At 37.1% G+C, this 12157-nt stretch overlaps 1 non-coding gene across 1 annotated transcript; it reads right to left on the reverse strand.

Moving 5' to 3' along the window:
• Positions 1-4510: 4510 nt before the first annotated feature.
• On the reverse strand, positions 4511-4617 carry LOC122122913. The gene has a single exon (XR_006150213.1). It is a non-coding gene; the product is annotated as a U6 spliceosomal RNA (small nuclear RNA).
• Positions 4618-12157: the final 7540 nt, after the last annotated feature.

Genomic DNA, 12157 nt, shown 5'->3' on the forward strand with positions numbered 1-12157 from the left:
ATCTACCAGCACAATTATGTTTATCACAATATTATTTACCACAGCTAAGATATGGAATCAATCCAGATGCTCCTCAGTAGATGAATAGATCAAGAAAATGTTACACACACACACATACACACATACATACACATGGAATACTATACTTCCATCAGAAAGAATGATACCACCTCATTTGTAAGGAAATAGGAGATCGTCGAAAAAAATCACATCAAGTGATGCCAAACTTAAAGAAACATAGGTCCCATGGGTTCCCTTATTAATAATAATTAGTTTATATCAAGGATAATTTCATGTACATTAATTTGGCATTTTGTTCCATGTTGAGCATAAAACATTATTGCTATATTGTTTGTTATTATTTCTGCAAACAGGCAAGTATATGTAAAGAATTACGTTTATCTCATCCATTACTGAAGGAAGAACATCTAAAAGAGAAACCCCTACAAGGAAGACCAACTCCTACATATTTAGCTTCATTCCTATGTAAGGCCAGTGTTGTCCCCTGTATCCTCACGTTATACATTACAACTCTATACTTGGTCATCCTGTATATCCACTATCATCTATATTGTGACCTAAATGCCCGAGCAATATCAGTTGCTTTACTTTTTGAAAAATTTCTCTCTTGCTTAGGTTGGTGTGTGTGTGTGTGTGTGTGTGTGTGTGTGTGTGTGTGTGTGTGTGTGTGGTTTTACAAAGATCAGAAAGCAACATTTTACATCATTTAGATTACATCTTTTAGGTCATTGTAAGTTGTGGCTAATGGGAGAAATCTCTTGCTATTTTAAAGATGAAACAGAAAATTATATTTGTGCATGTGCCACAGTTGCTTTATTAGTCTGTAGTTGAACACATAACTTTGATTTATATCTTGCCTGTTGTGAATAATGTGAATAACAGTGAACTACAGATATATTTACGAGTTACCCAGAAAGAATTAATCATATGATTGGTGGGTCAGATGATATTTCAACTTTGCATTTCTTTAAAAAATTGCATACTACTTTCTACAACGAGAATACTAACCTATATTTTGACCAAGAGTGTAGAAAATTTCCTTTGCTCCACACTCTCACCAACATTATTACCTTTTAAGTTTTTTTTAAAGGGCATGTTTTTACTATGTGCAGTATCCCAGGCTGGCCTTAAGCTGAAATCCTCTTACTCCAATTTCCCAGATGCTTGGAATTACAAGCCTTTACCACCACACCAAGTTCCTTCGAATATTTTTGATAAGAGTTATAATAGTTATGTAGTAGTATCATAGTAATTTTGAATTGCATTTCTCTAATGACTTCTGTTCACACAGCATTAAGCCAGCATAGAAGTGATATTAAACACAACTTTTTAAAGCCACTGGTGATTTTCAGGGCATATTGGAAAATATGTCTATTCAGAACTTTTATCGATTTTTAATCAAGTTCCTGTTTATCTCATCTTTAATCTCTCTATACAAAATCAATAATACATTCCAGGTAGTAGAAAGGAAAAAATTGAGCAACACCTAACATTTTTCAATTTTCAATAACATGATATTGCTTAAATCATTTTTGCTTATGCTTGAGACTATATAACTCAATTTAGTGAAGCCTTTTACAAGGCTATATGTATTTAGTTTATTTTACTCTGATTGCTTTTTCCAAAGCCTGTGTGTCTAATTTTCCTTGTTTTCTTTCAGTCTCATGTAGTTCAGATTTCAAACTGAAGAATAAATGGAAAGACGCAACCAAAAAAATAGAGTTCCTCTCCTCTGATGATGACTCTACAAGAATGAGGAAAGAGTTCATCCTGCTAAGGACCTATGATAGGTTATCAAAAAGAGAATTCATTCTTCTAGGTCTTCCCTTTCTTTGCAATTTAACTTAAATAATGAAAAACACAATATACTGCTTAGTTACTTTTAGGCTTTATCAATTTTGAACATATTCATATGGACCTTAGCTCAGTCTACAATTCCTTCATTATTCTGACCCTGATAGTTTAGCACTATCAAGACATAAGATAAGCAGTTTGATTTACAGCATGAGAAGTTATCCACCTGGCTTCCTTGGAAGCACAGCATAGTCAATAGATAACGTTACTTCTGGTGGCTCACTACATGTATTGATTTCTGTAATACATAGCACATTCTGTTTAGTATTAAAAAAAACTGCTGGCTAAACTCAAAGTTCATTAGTAATTTATGTTAAGTATTTCACAAGTTTTATGTCTCTTAGTTCTTAAGAAAACATTTGCTATGATGCTAATGTTATTACCATTTTAGAGTTGAGAAAAATTGTAATTAAAGTCACTAAGTGCATGGCCCAAAGACACACAGTGAGGAAGGAAATGAGTCAAAGTTTCCAAAAGCCTTTCAACAATACAAAAACGGTAGGTGAAATATCTCCATTCTCTTACACTCTCAATTCAATATTCATATTGTCCAATAAATAATAGCATAGCAATTATTGCCCATAGTAATTGTTTTCTGTCACATTTTGTCTTCAACACAGATTGTGTTGGTGACATTGGGTTATCGTGCACAGAGCTGAGCTTATAAATTGAGGTCCAAAGAGAGGCAAATTTCTTCTGTCCCACAGTTCCAGTATTCTTTTAAAAAAGTACTAAAACTTTTACTTTTTTTTTTTTTTTTTTTTTTGTCGGTCGTGTGGCTTGAACTCTGGGCCTGGGCGCTGTCCCTCAGCTGTTCAGCTCAAGGCGAGCGCTCTACCACTTGAGCTACAGCGCCACTTCCAAAAAAAGTACTAAAACTTTTAAATACTATCACTTACTCTCTTTTAAGAATCTCAACATGAAATAAATTCACATATAATCACTCCAAAATGCTTTAAAAGTAGGAAATGATAAAACAGTCCCCCCGTGAAGTAAATTTTTTTCTACTTTTAAAATTATTCTGAAAGCATTGTGATGGTTGGTCACACGTGTAATCCTGTTTACTCTGCATATCTACTCAGGACCCTGAGAATTACGGATAAGAGTTGGAAGCCAATCAGGCCAAAAAATTCCTAAGATTATTTTTCCAAAATTTAAATAAACTAGCAAAGGTCCAGGAATGGAGATGTAGCTCATATAGTAGCTCACCAATCTAGAGAGAAAAGGCTTAGCGAGACCATGAAGCCCTGAGTTAAAACTCTGAGCACACCAACATGCAGGCACGAACACACACACACACACACACACACACACACACACACTCACACACTTACTCAAAATATCTTTGTGTCAGTCTTTTCCATTAATTTCTTTTTTTTTGTTTGTGTGTGTGTGTGTGTGTGTGTGTGTTTTAATTGTGAAAATACTGTACAGAGGGGTTACAATTACATGGGCAAGATAATGAGCACATTTCTTATCAAGTATTGTAGCCTCCTCCTTTGTTTCCCCTTCCCATCCCTTCCCAGCCTCCCCCCGGCCCCCCACCCAATCCTCCCCCCCATTAATTTCTTTGTTAACAATATTATATGGGTAAAATAAAATAAACTCTTCCATCTCAGAACATTTTCTAATGATTTTTATTGTAAAAGTACTGTACAGAGGGGTTAAAGTTACATGAGCAAAGTCATGAGTGCATTTCTTATCAAGCATTGTTACCTCCTCCTTTGTTTTTCCCCCCACCATCCCTTCCCCTCCACCTCCACAAGTACACTTCTCATCCCCATACCCCCACACCCCCCAACATATTGTCTTGTGCATCTCATTGTTACAATGGCTCAACTTTTATCTCTATTTAAGTATTTTGATTTTTCCCTTTCCCCAAATTAGAGAAGTGTATTTTCAGGATGTAGGTGCACCAACATCAAATCCAGTGAAAACAGGGCTTATACTGTGCGGGAGGACCAAATAAAAAACAAAAAAAATCACATTGTACATTATAAATATGTTAGAAACAACAGTAAGAAAGAATAAAAAAAAAAAAACACTTCTGTCCTTATCTTGGGGTTCATTTAGCTTAACATCATCTTATTTAGTAATATGCATGTAGCTTTTGATCTTTTCTGCTTATCCCAGTTTTCTGCTTATATTATTTATTGCAAGTAAGGGATACCTTACATATATATACATTCCAATCTATATTTATATTTATGTATATAAATATACATATATACAAATATATATACATATATATGTATGTGTAGTTAGATAGATAGATAGATAGATAGAAAGATAGATAGATAGATAGATAGGAAAATACATACACACACACACACACACACACACCAAATTTTCTTGATTCATTCATTTTCTGAGGGGCATCGGGTTTGGTTCCCTATCTTAGCTATGGTAAATAATGCTGCAATAAACATAGCTGTGCTGGTAGTTATAGTATGGTCTTGTTTGATCATTTGGATGAATGCCCAAAAGTGGGATTGCTGGGCCATAGGGGAGCTCTATGTGGAATCTTTTGAGGAACCGCCATACTTCTTTCCAAGTGCTTGAACAAGTTTTCACTCCCACCAAGAATGGAGTAGGGTTCCCTTCTGTCCACATACCCTCCAGCATCTGTTGTTGTAAAAATGTGGAAATCTTCATGAATTTGCATGTCATCTTTGCGTAGGGGTCATGCTAATTCTCTCTGTATTTTTTCAATTTTAGTGTATGTGTTGCCAAACTGATCACAGAACATTTTTTATACATAAAGTGGAATTGATTTTCCTAAACTAGAAAATTCAACAAAAATAAGTTCAAAAGACTTGTCGTGAAATTTTAGAACCATATATTTCTTATGTAAGCACACATTTAAGAATAAAGTCAAGTTAGATATGTCAAAAACAAAATAATTCCAGATATTTGTTGTTCAAGAGAGGTGTAAGAGTCACAAAATTATTTTTATACCCCTCTCCTAATGATTACCGAAAGATTTCAGTCCAGTATAAGTAGGCCTAAAAATTGTTCTGGAAACGATAGATCCATAATTGGTCTACCAAGGCTAGGAAAACTTTACTTACAGGTCAATCATAATTCAGAAAAACATTAATTGAGAAGATCCTTAATGCTTCAAACTACTGGTACTACAGTAAATCTTAGTTCTGTAGTTTAAAAATGCTATCATTCTCAAGGCAATGATAACCTACCTTTAATCTCCTGAAAATATATTCTTTTTCAAAACTTTTTAAAATCACATTCACCAAAATAACATTTGACAAGTCAATGATACTTAGTGACATTACAAGTTTTACAAGTGTAGGGAGCAAGTTACAATAGAGTTGAATTATTTACCCAGCACTAAAGCCAAACACGTTCAACCATTCATTAAAGTGTAGAAATAGTACCCCCCAATATTTGTTTTGTTCAGTAGGTGCCTTCCAGAAATGTGTTAAATAGATCAACCTCCCATAATTCAAACCCAAACACTAGCTAATAAAGTAAATTTCATCATTAATAAGGTACATTTTAAAAAGTCACAAATAGTTGCCTTATCATATGTTGTTTTATGTTTTCCCTATCTGTCTAACATAGTATGAAATAAGACTTTAAATCTTGAATATGGGTACTCATCAGAGATGTGACAAATATAAAATCTGTCTTCTATTTCAATCATATTCCTCTATAATAGTAAATTTTAGTTTTCTTCCTTTTCCAAAACTTATAGGTAGTAGAAAATATTATCCCATGTCAAATAAAATAATCACAAAACTTTGTACAAATCCATTCATAAAAACTGGTAGCTAGGATGGAGTTCCAGGAAGATGGCGGAGGAGAAGCTGGAATCTGAACAAGCTCTTGCATAGAAAACAGTTTCAGAGTTCCAGTGAACAGTCCCAAGCCAGAGAATCACACCAAGTGTGCCATCACAGGACAGAGAGTTAGTCAAGAGAGGGGAAGCTAAGCAGACACATCTGAGTGCCTGCCAGCAGCTGCTGCTGCGGCAGCAGGGTCGCGGCAGCGACCACCACCGCGGGGGCCATACCTGAGACGCAGTCCGGGACGAAGGAGCCAGACGCAGAGGACGAGCGGATTCTACTCAACACCAGCAAGAACCGACAAGGAGCGGACAACTTCATCCTGCACTTTGCAGACCAGAGACTACCCAGGATCCAAGACTCGGCGTGAGTAGAAGCCCGACTTCCTCACTCCTTCTCAGGGAGCAGAGGAGGGAAGGCCACCCCTCCTCCCCCAGCACCGGTGATCTCCATCTTGGATACCGACAAAGCTCGGAGGAGCGGCTAGCTCCAGCTCAGGCCTTGGAATAAAACTAGTCATTTAGCAGGTCACAAGAACTTAACGGCGAAGTGACCTCACAGACTCAGTTCCATCCAGGGAAAAGTCACCCAGCTCAGGCGCCAGCCATTGGAGTGGCTCTCCTCACCGGGTAACCAGAGCCAGAGGCTGCCCCTCCCTCTAGCAGCCACCACAATCAATTGAAAAACGGAAGCCCTGAGAATGGCTCCAGGCTGGGTGCTGTGAGTTTTTTTCACAAAATAGCTCCAGGGAAAAGCTATTGTTTGTTGAAAGGCCTCAACTCTACCCAGAAACTAGCCTCATCACTGCATCCCCCTCTTTTGTGATTCTCAAAGCAGATCACCCTCCCAGTAAACTAACCTGGGAGGGGGATCTCAAAATCTTGGGTAAAGCAGAGCATTTTTCTGCCTGTTCCAACAAACTGAGTTAAGAAACCAATCAAGACAAAGGACCTCAAGCTGACCAGAGACTCCAACCAGACTCTGGTTACAGACAAAAGGGAGATACAGGACTCTTCCCACCCCTCCCCCCCAAAAAAAAAAATCAAAGAACTTTTATTTTTCTTCTTCTTCTTTTCTTTTCTTTTTTTTGTTTTGTTTTTTTTTTTCGTTTTTTGTTACCTTACATATATAAAAAATTTTTTTTGCTTTTCTAAAACTTTTATTAATCTTTAATTTTTGCCTCACCTGAAAAAATAATTGGTTTCCATTAACTTTTTTTTTTTCTCCTCTTATAATTTTTAATTTAGGAATACGTGAATGTGTGTTTTCCTTTCTTTTCTTGTCTTCTTTCTCTTTTTCTTTCATTCTAAATTATCTTTTTGTTTTTTGTCTAGCTCTACTGAACTTCTGATCTTTTCTTCTCACTTTCCTATCCTTTCCATCTTTTCCTCTTTGTTCTTCTTTATGTGACTTAACTCTTGTCCTGCACATCCTCAGATAAACCCGTAGTTAAGCAGTAGACCCTATCCCCCATTGTGTACACACTTAATCCACAAACTTATTACTCAATTCAAAACCTCTGAGACTTAAATTCATTAATAGCCGTACTACCTCTTTATACCTATATAATATTTTAAGCATTTTTTTAAAGTTTTTCACATCTCCTCTATGTCCCTCCCTTTCTCTCAACATATTCATATTCCTCTATAAATAGATGGTCTTTTAATCTCTAAAATAACATTAATTTTTACGTTTCTATTTTTTTTTCTGGTCTCTTTTCATTCCCCTTTCCCTTTCCCTTTCTTCTTTTTTTCTTTCTTTCTCTACTTGCAACCTACCCAACCTATTTCCTGCATTGTGATTAGGACATAGTTAACTCTCCCTGTGCCTCCCCACACCTATTTTTTACCCACATCTCTCCCTAACCCTAATAATCCCTGGTTTTCCAAATTCCTCTCTGTGGTTCGAAGCCCTTTAACATATAGTTGTTTGATGTCGAATAGATGTATCTGTTGAATTAGATTGTATCTGTAGACTATTGACTGTACAAATGCAAACTTTGGTTGATGGTTGCCTTAAGATAGTGTTCTAGCACAAAACTGGTGCTATCTTCATCTCAAATGGGCAGAGTAAGCCGGAAAAACACAAGAAAAATGGCAAATTCGGGTATCTCAATTCCCAATCTTGATAATCAGGGGTTAGAACAGATAATGAATAATCCAGAGGAGAGTTCCCAAACAGCTCTACAAACACTGCTGGCAAACATGATAAATGAAAAGTTTGACAACGTACAAAGGACTCTGTATGAGCATGATAGGGAGAGAGAGGAGGCATCCCAGAAGTTTATACAGGAATATCATAAGCGTGAGGAAGCTACTCAAAAACTGATACAGGATTTGTGTGAACAACTTGAGAATACTCAAAGAGAAAGGAAGGAATGGCGTGAGCAGGCTGAGAACACTCAAAGAGATCTGCAGGAATCCCACGAACGGGAGGAAGCTAATCAAAGAGAAATACAGGAATTGAGAGACCAGGTAGAGAACACACAAAGATCACTAAAGGCATTCATGGAATCCATTAACAAAGAGCTGAAGGAAGTCAGGGAGACCACAAAGGGAATGCTGAATGGAACCCAACAGAAGGAATGGGAGCCCAAAGAAACCATAACCAATCAACTAAGTGATTTGAGGACAAACACTGAACACCAAATTAAGGAAGTAAAGAAATTCATACAAGACCTAAAACAGAGCTTCAACAAAGAACTTGAAGCCATCAAAGCTGACCAACTAGAAGGAAAAGAGATAAAAAACAAAGTAGAGAGTCTTGACAGCAAGTTAGACCATGCAGAAGATCGAATCTCAGGGATTGAAGACAGCCTAGATATTATAGAGAAAGAACATACAACCATCCAAGACAAGTCCAAGAAATATGATAGATCTATCTAACACCTGGAAGACACCATCAGAAGGCCTAATCTAAAGATAATGGGTGTAGAGGAGCACCTAGAAACAGAAGTTAATGGTCTAGGAAATTTGTTTAACAGGATCCTAGCACAGAACTTCCCAAACATGCAAAAAGATAGGCCTGTCCAGATACAAGAAGCCTTTAGAACCCCAAATAGACCAGACCAGAATAGGACATCCCACCGCCACATTATAATCCACACAGGATCAACTCAGAACAAGGAAAAGATCCTTAAAGCTGTCAGAGAGAAAAGGGTAATCACTTATAAAGGGAAACCAATTAGAAACACCTCAGATTTCTCAGCAGAGACAATCAAAGCAAGAAGAGCCTGGAATGATGTATGCCATGCCCTAAAAACAAACAACTATCAACCAAGAATACTGTACCCAGCTAAACTCTCCTTCATAACTGAAGGCCAAATAAAAACCTTCCATAGCAAAGAAAAATTGAAACAATACATCTCCACCAAACCAGCCCTACAAAAGATTCTTAAAGATGTCCTACACATAGAAAACCAACAAGACCGCAATAAAGGCCAAGAAACTGCACCCAAACTGAGAAGCCAAGAACCATAGGAAGAACCCAGTTTTCGCAGCCCCCAAGAAGGTAGATAACATGGCAGGAACTCCCAAATACCTCTCAGTCCTATCTCTTAATGTTAACGGACTGAACTCTCCAATTAAGCGACATAGACTGTCTAGTTGGATTAAAAAACAAGACCCTTCTATCTGCTGCCTGCAGGAGTCACATCTTGCCCGTAAAAACAAACACATTTTCAATGTTAAAGGCTGGAACAAAATCTAACAAGCAAACGGACCGCATAAACAGGCGGGAGTTGCAATCCTAATATCAGATAAAATAGACTTCAAATTAAAATTCGTGAAAAGAGATAAAGAAGGTCGCTACATACTAATTAAAGGATCTCTCCTTCAGGAGGATATTACAATTCTAAATATATATTCGCCAAACAATGGAGCACCCAAATTTATCAAAGAAACACTACTTTCCCTCAAATCCCATATAGATCCAAAGACATTACTTGTTGGGGATTTTAACACACCACTCTCCCCACTAGATACATCAACTCGGCAAAAACTCAACAGAGAAACCGCAGATCTAAACAGCTGCATAGATCAACTAGACTTAACAGACATTTACCGAACATTTCACCCAGCAGCATCGGAATACACGTTTTTCTCAGCAGCACATGGAACGTTTTCTAAAATAGACCACATTTTAGGCCACAAAGCAAACTTGTCTAAATTCAGAAACATTGAAGTTATACCTTGCATTCTCTCTGACCACAAGGGAATAAAATTAGAACTCAACACCAAAAGCCACCAAAGAAAGTCCGGTATCACATGGAGGCTGAACAACACACTGCTGAATCATGAGTGGGTCATGGAAGAGACTAGAAAGGAAATTCAAATGTTCATGCTATTCAACAAAAATGAACACACAAAATACCAGCTCCTCTGGGACACAGCAAAGACTGTAGTCAGAGGCAAGTTTACAGCTCTGAGCTCCTACATCAACAAATTGGAAAGATCTGAAACTAACAATTTAATGACACATCTAAACCTCCTTGAAAAAGAGCAGCAAGATAAACCCCAATCCAGTAGATGGAAAGAAATAATCAAAATTAAATCAGAATTAAGTGAATTAGAATCCAAAAAAACTATAGAAAGAATCAACAAAACAAAGAGTTGGTTCTTCGAAAAACTTAACAAAATTGACAGACCCTTAGCAAATCTTATCAGAAAAAGAAGAGAGCACACCCAAATTAATAAACTCAGAGATGAGAATGGAAACATCACCACGGAAACAAGCAAGATTCAGAACATTATAAGGGAATACTTCTCAAAACTTTATGCTAATAAGTTTGAGAACTTGACAGAAATGGACCTCTTCCTAGCAAATATTGACATGCCAAAACTAAACCAAGATGAGTTAAACTATCTTAACAGGCCCATATCAAGCATTGAAATAGAAACAGCAATAAGAGACCTCCCAGCTAAGAAAAGTCCAGGACCAGATGGTTTTACAGTGGAATTTTAGAAGGCCTTAAAAGCAGAGCTCACACCATTTCTCCTCCAACTCTTCAATGAAATTGAAAGAGAAAGCTCACTACCGAACACATTCTATGAAGCCATTATAACCCTCATCCCAAAACCAGGCAGGGACTCATCAAAGAAAGAGAACTATAGACCCATTTCTTTGATGAACATTGATGCAAAACTTCTCAACAAAATTTTGGCCAACCGACTTCAACAATTCATCCAAAAAATCATACACCACGATCAAACAGGATTCATTTCAGGGATGCAAAGCTGGTTCAATATACGCAAATCAATTAATATTATTCATCACATCAACAGGAGCAAGAATAAGAACCACATGGTTATCTCAATAGACGCAGAAAAAGCATTCGACAAGATCCAACACCCCTTCCTAATGAAGGTTTTGGAAAAATTAGGAATCCATGGAACATTCCTCAATACAATAAAGGCTGTATATGACAAACCTACAGCCAGCATTATACTCAATGGTGAAAAACTAAAGCCATTTCCTCTTAACTCAGGAACAAGACAAGGATGCCCACTCTCTCCACTTCTCTTCAATCTAGTATTAGAATGCCTAGCTACAGCAATAAGACAAGATGCAGACATAAAGGGGATCCAAATAGGGAAAGAAGAAATAAAACTCTCCCTCTTTGCAGATGACATGATCTTGTATTTAAAGAATCCCATAGACTCCACTCCCAAATTACTCAAGCTGATTCAAAACTTTGGCAAAGTAGCAGGTTATAAAATAAACCCTCAAAAATCAATGGCTTTTCTGTATGCCAACAATGCAAAAAGAGGGGCTGAAATTAGGAAAGCAACTCCATTTGTAATAGCCCCACAAAAAATAAAATACCTAGGAATTAACTTAACTAAAGAAGTGAAGGACCTCTATGATGAAAACTTTAAAATCTTGAAAAAGGAAATCAACACAGAACTTAAAAAATGGCAAAACCTCCCATGCTCCTGGATTGGAAAGATTAGCATCGTGAAAATGGCAATACTTCCCAAGGCTATCTACAAATTCAACGCAATACCTATCAAAATTCCACCCTCATTCTTCAAGGAAATAGAAGAGGCAATCCAAAAATTCATATGGAACAATAAAAGACCCCGAATAGCAAAAACGCTCCTCAACGGAAAGAACACTGCTGGAGGAATATCAATACCAAATTTCAAACTCTACTATAAAGCCATAGTAATCAAAACAGCTTGGTATTGGCATAAGAACAGACCTCAGGACCAATGGAATAGAATTGAAAACCCAGAAATGAACCTACAGACCTATAGCCATCTAATCTTCGATAAGGGAGCTAAAACAATAGAATGGAAGACAGACAGCCTCTTCAGTAAATGGTGCTGGCAAAACTGGTTAACTACATGTAGAAAACTAAAGCTAGATCCTTATATATCACCCTGCACCAGAATCAACTCCTAATGGATCAAAGACCTTGAACTCAAAGCAGACACTCTGAAAACATTACAGGATGGAATAGGAGAAACCCTGGG

Source organism: Dipodomys spectabilis, unplaced genomic scaffold (assembly GCF_019054845.1).
Source record: "Dipodomys spectabilis isolate Male_0828 unplaced genomic scaffold, ASM1905484v1 ptg000217l, whole genome shotgun sequence".
Lineage (NCBI taxonomy): Eukaryota > Metazoa > Chordata > Mammalia > Rodentia > Heteromyidae > Dipodomys > Dipodomys spectabilis.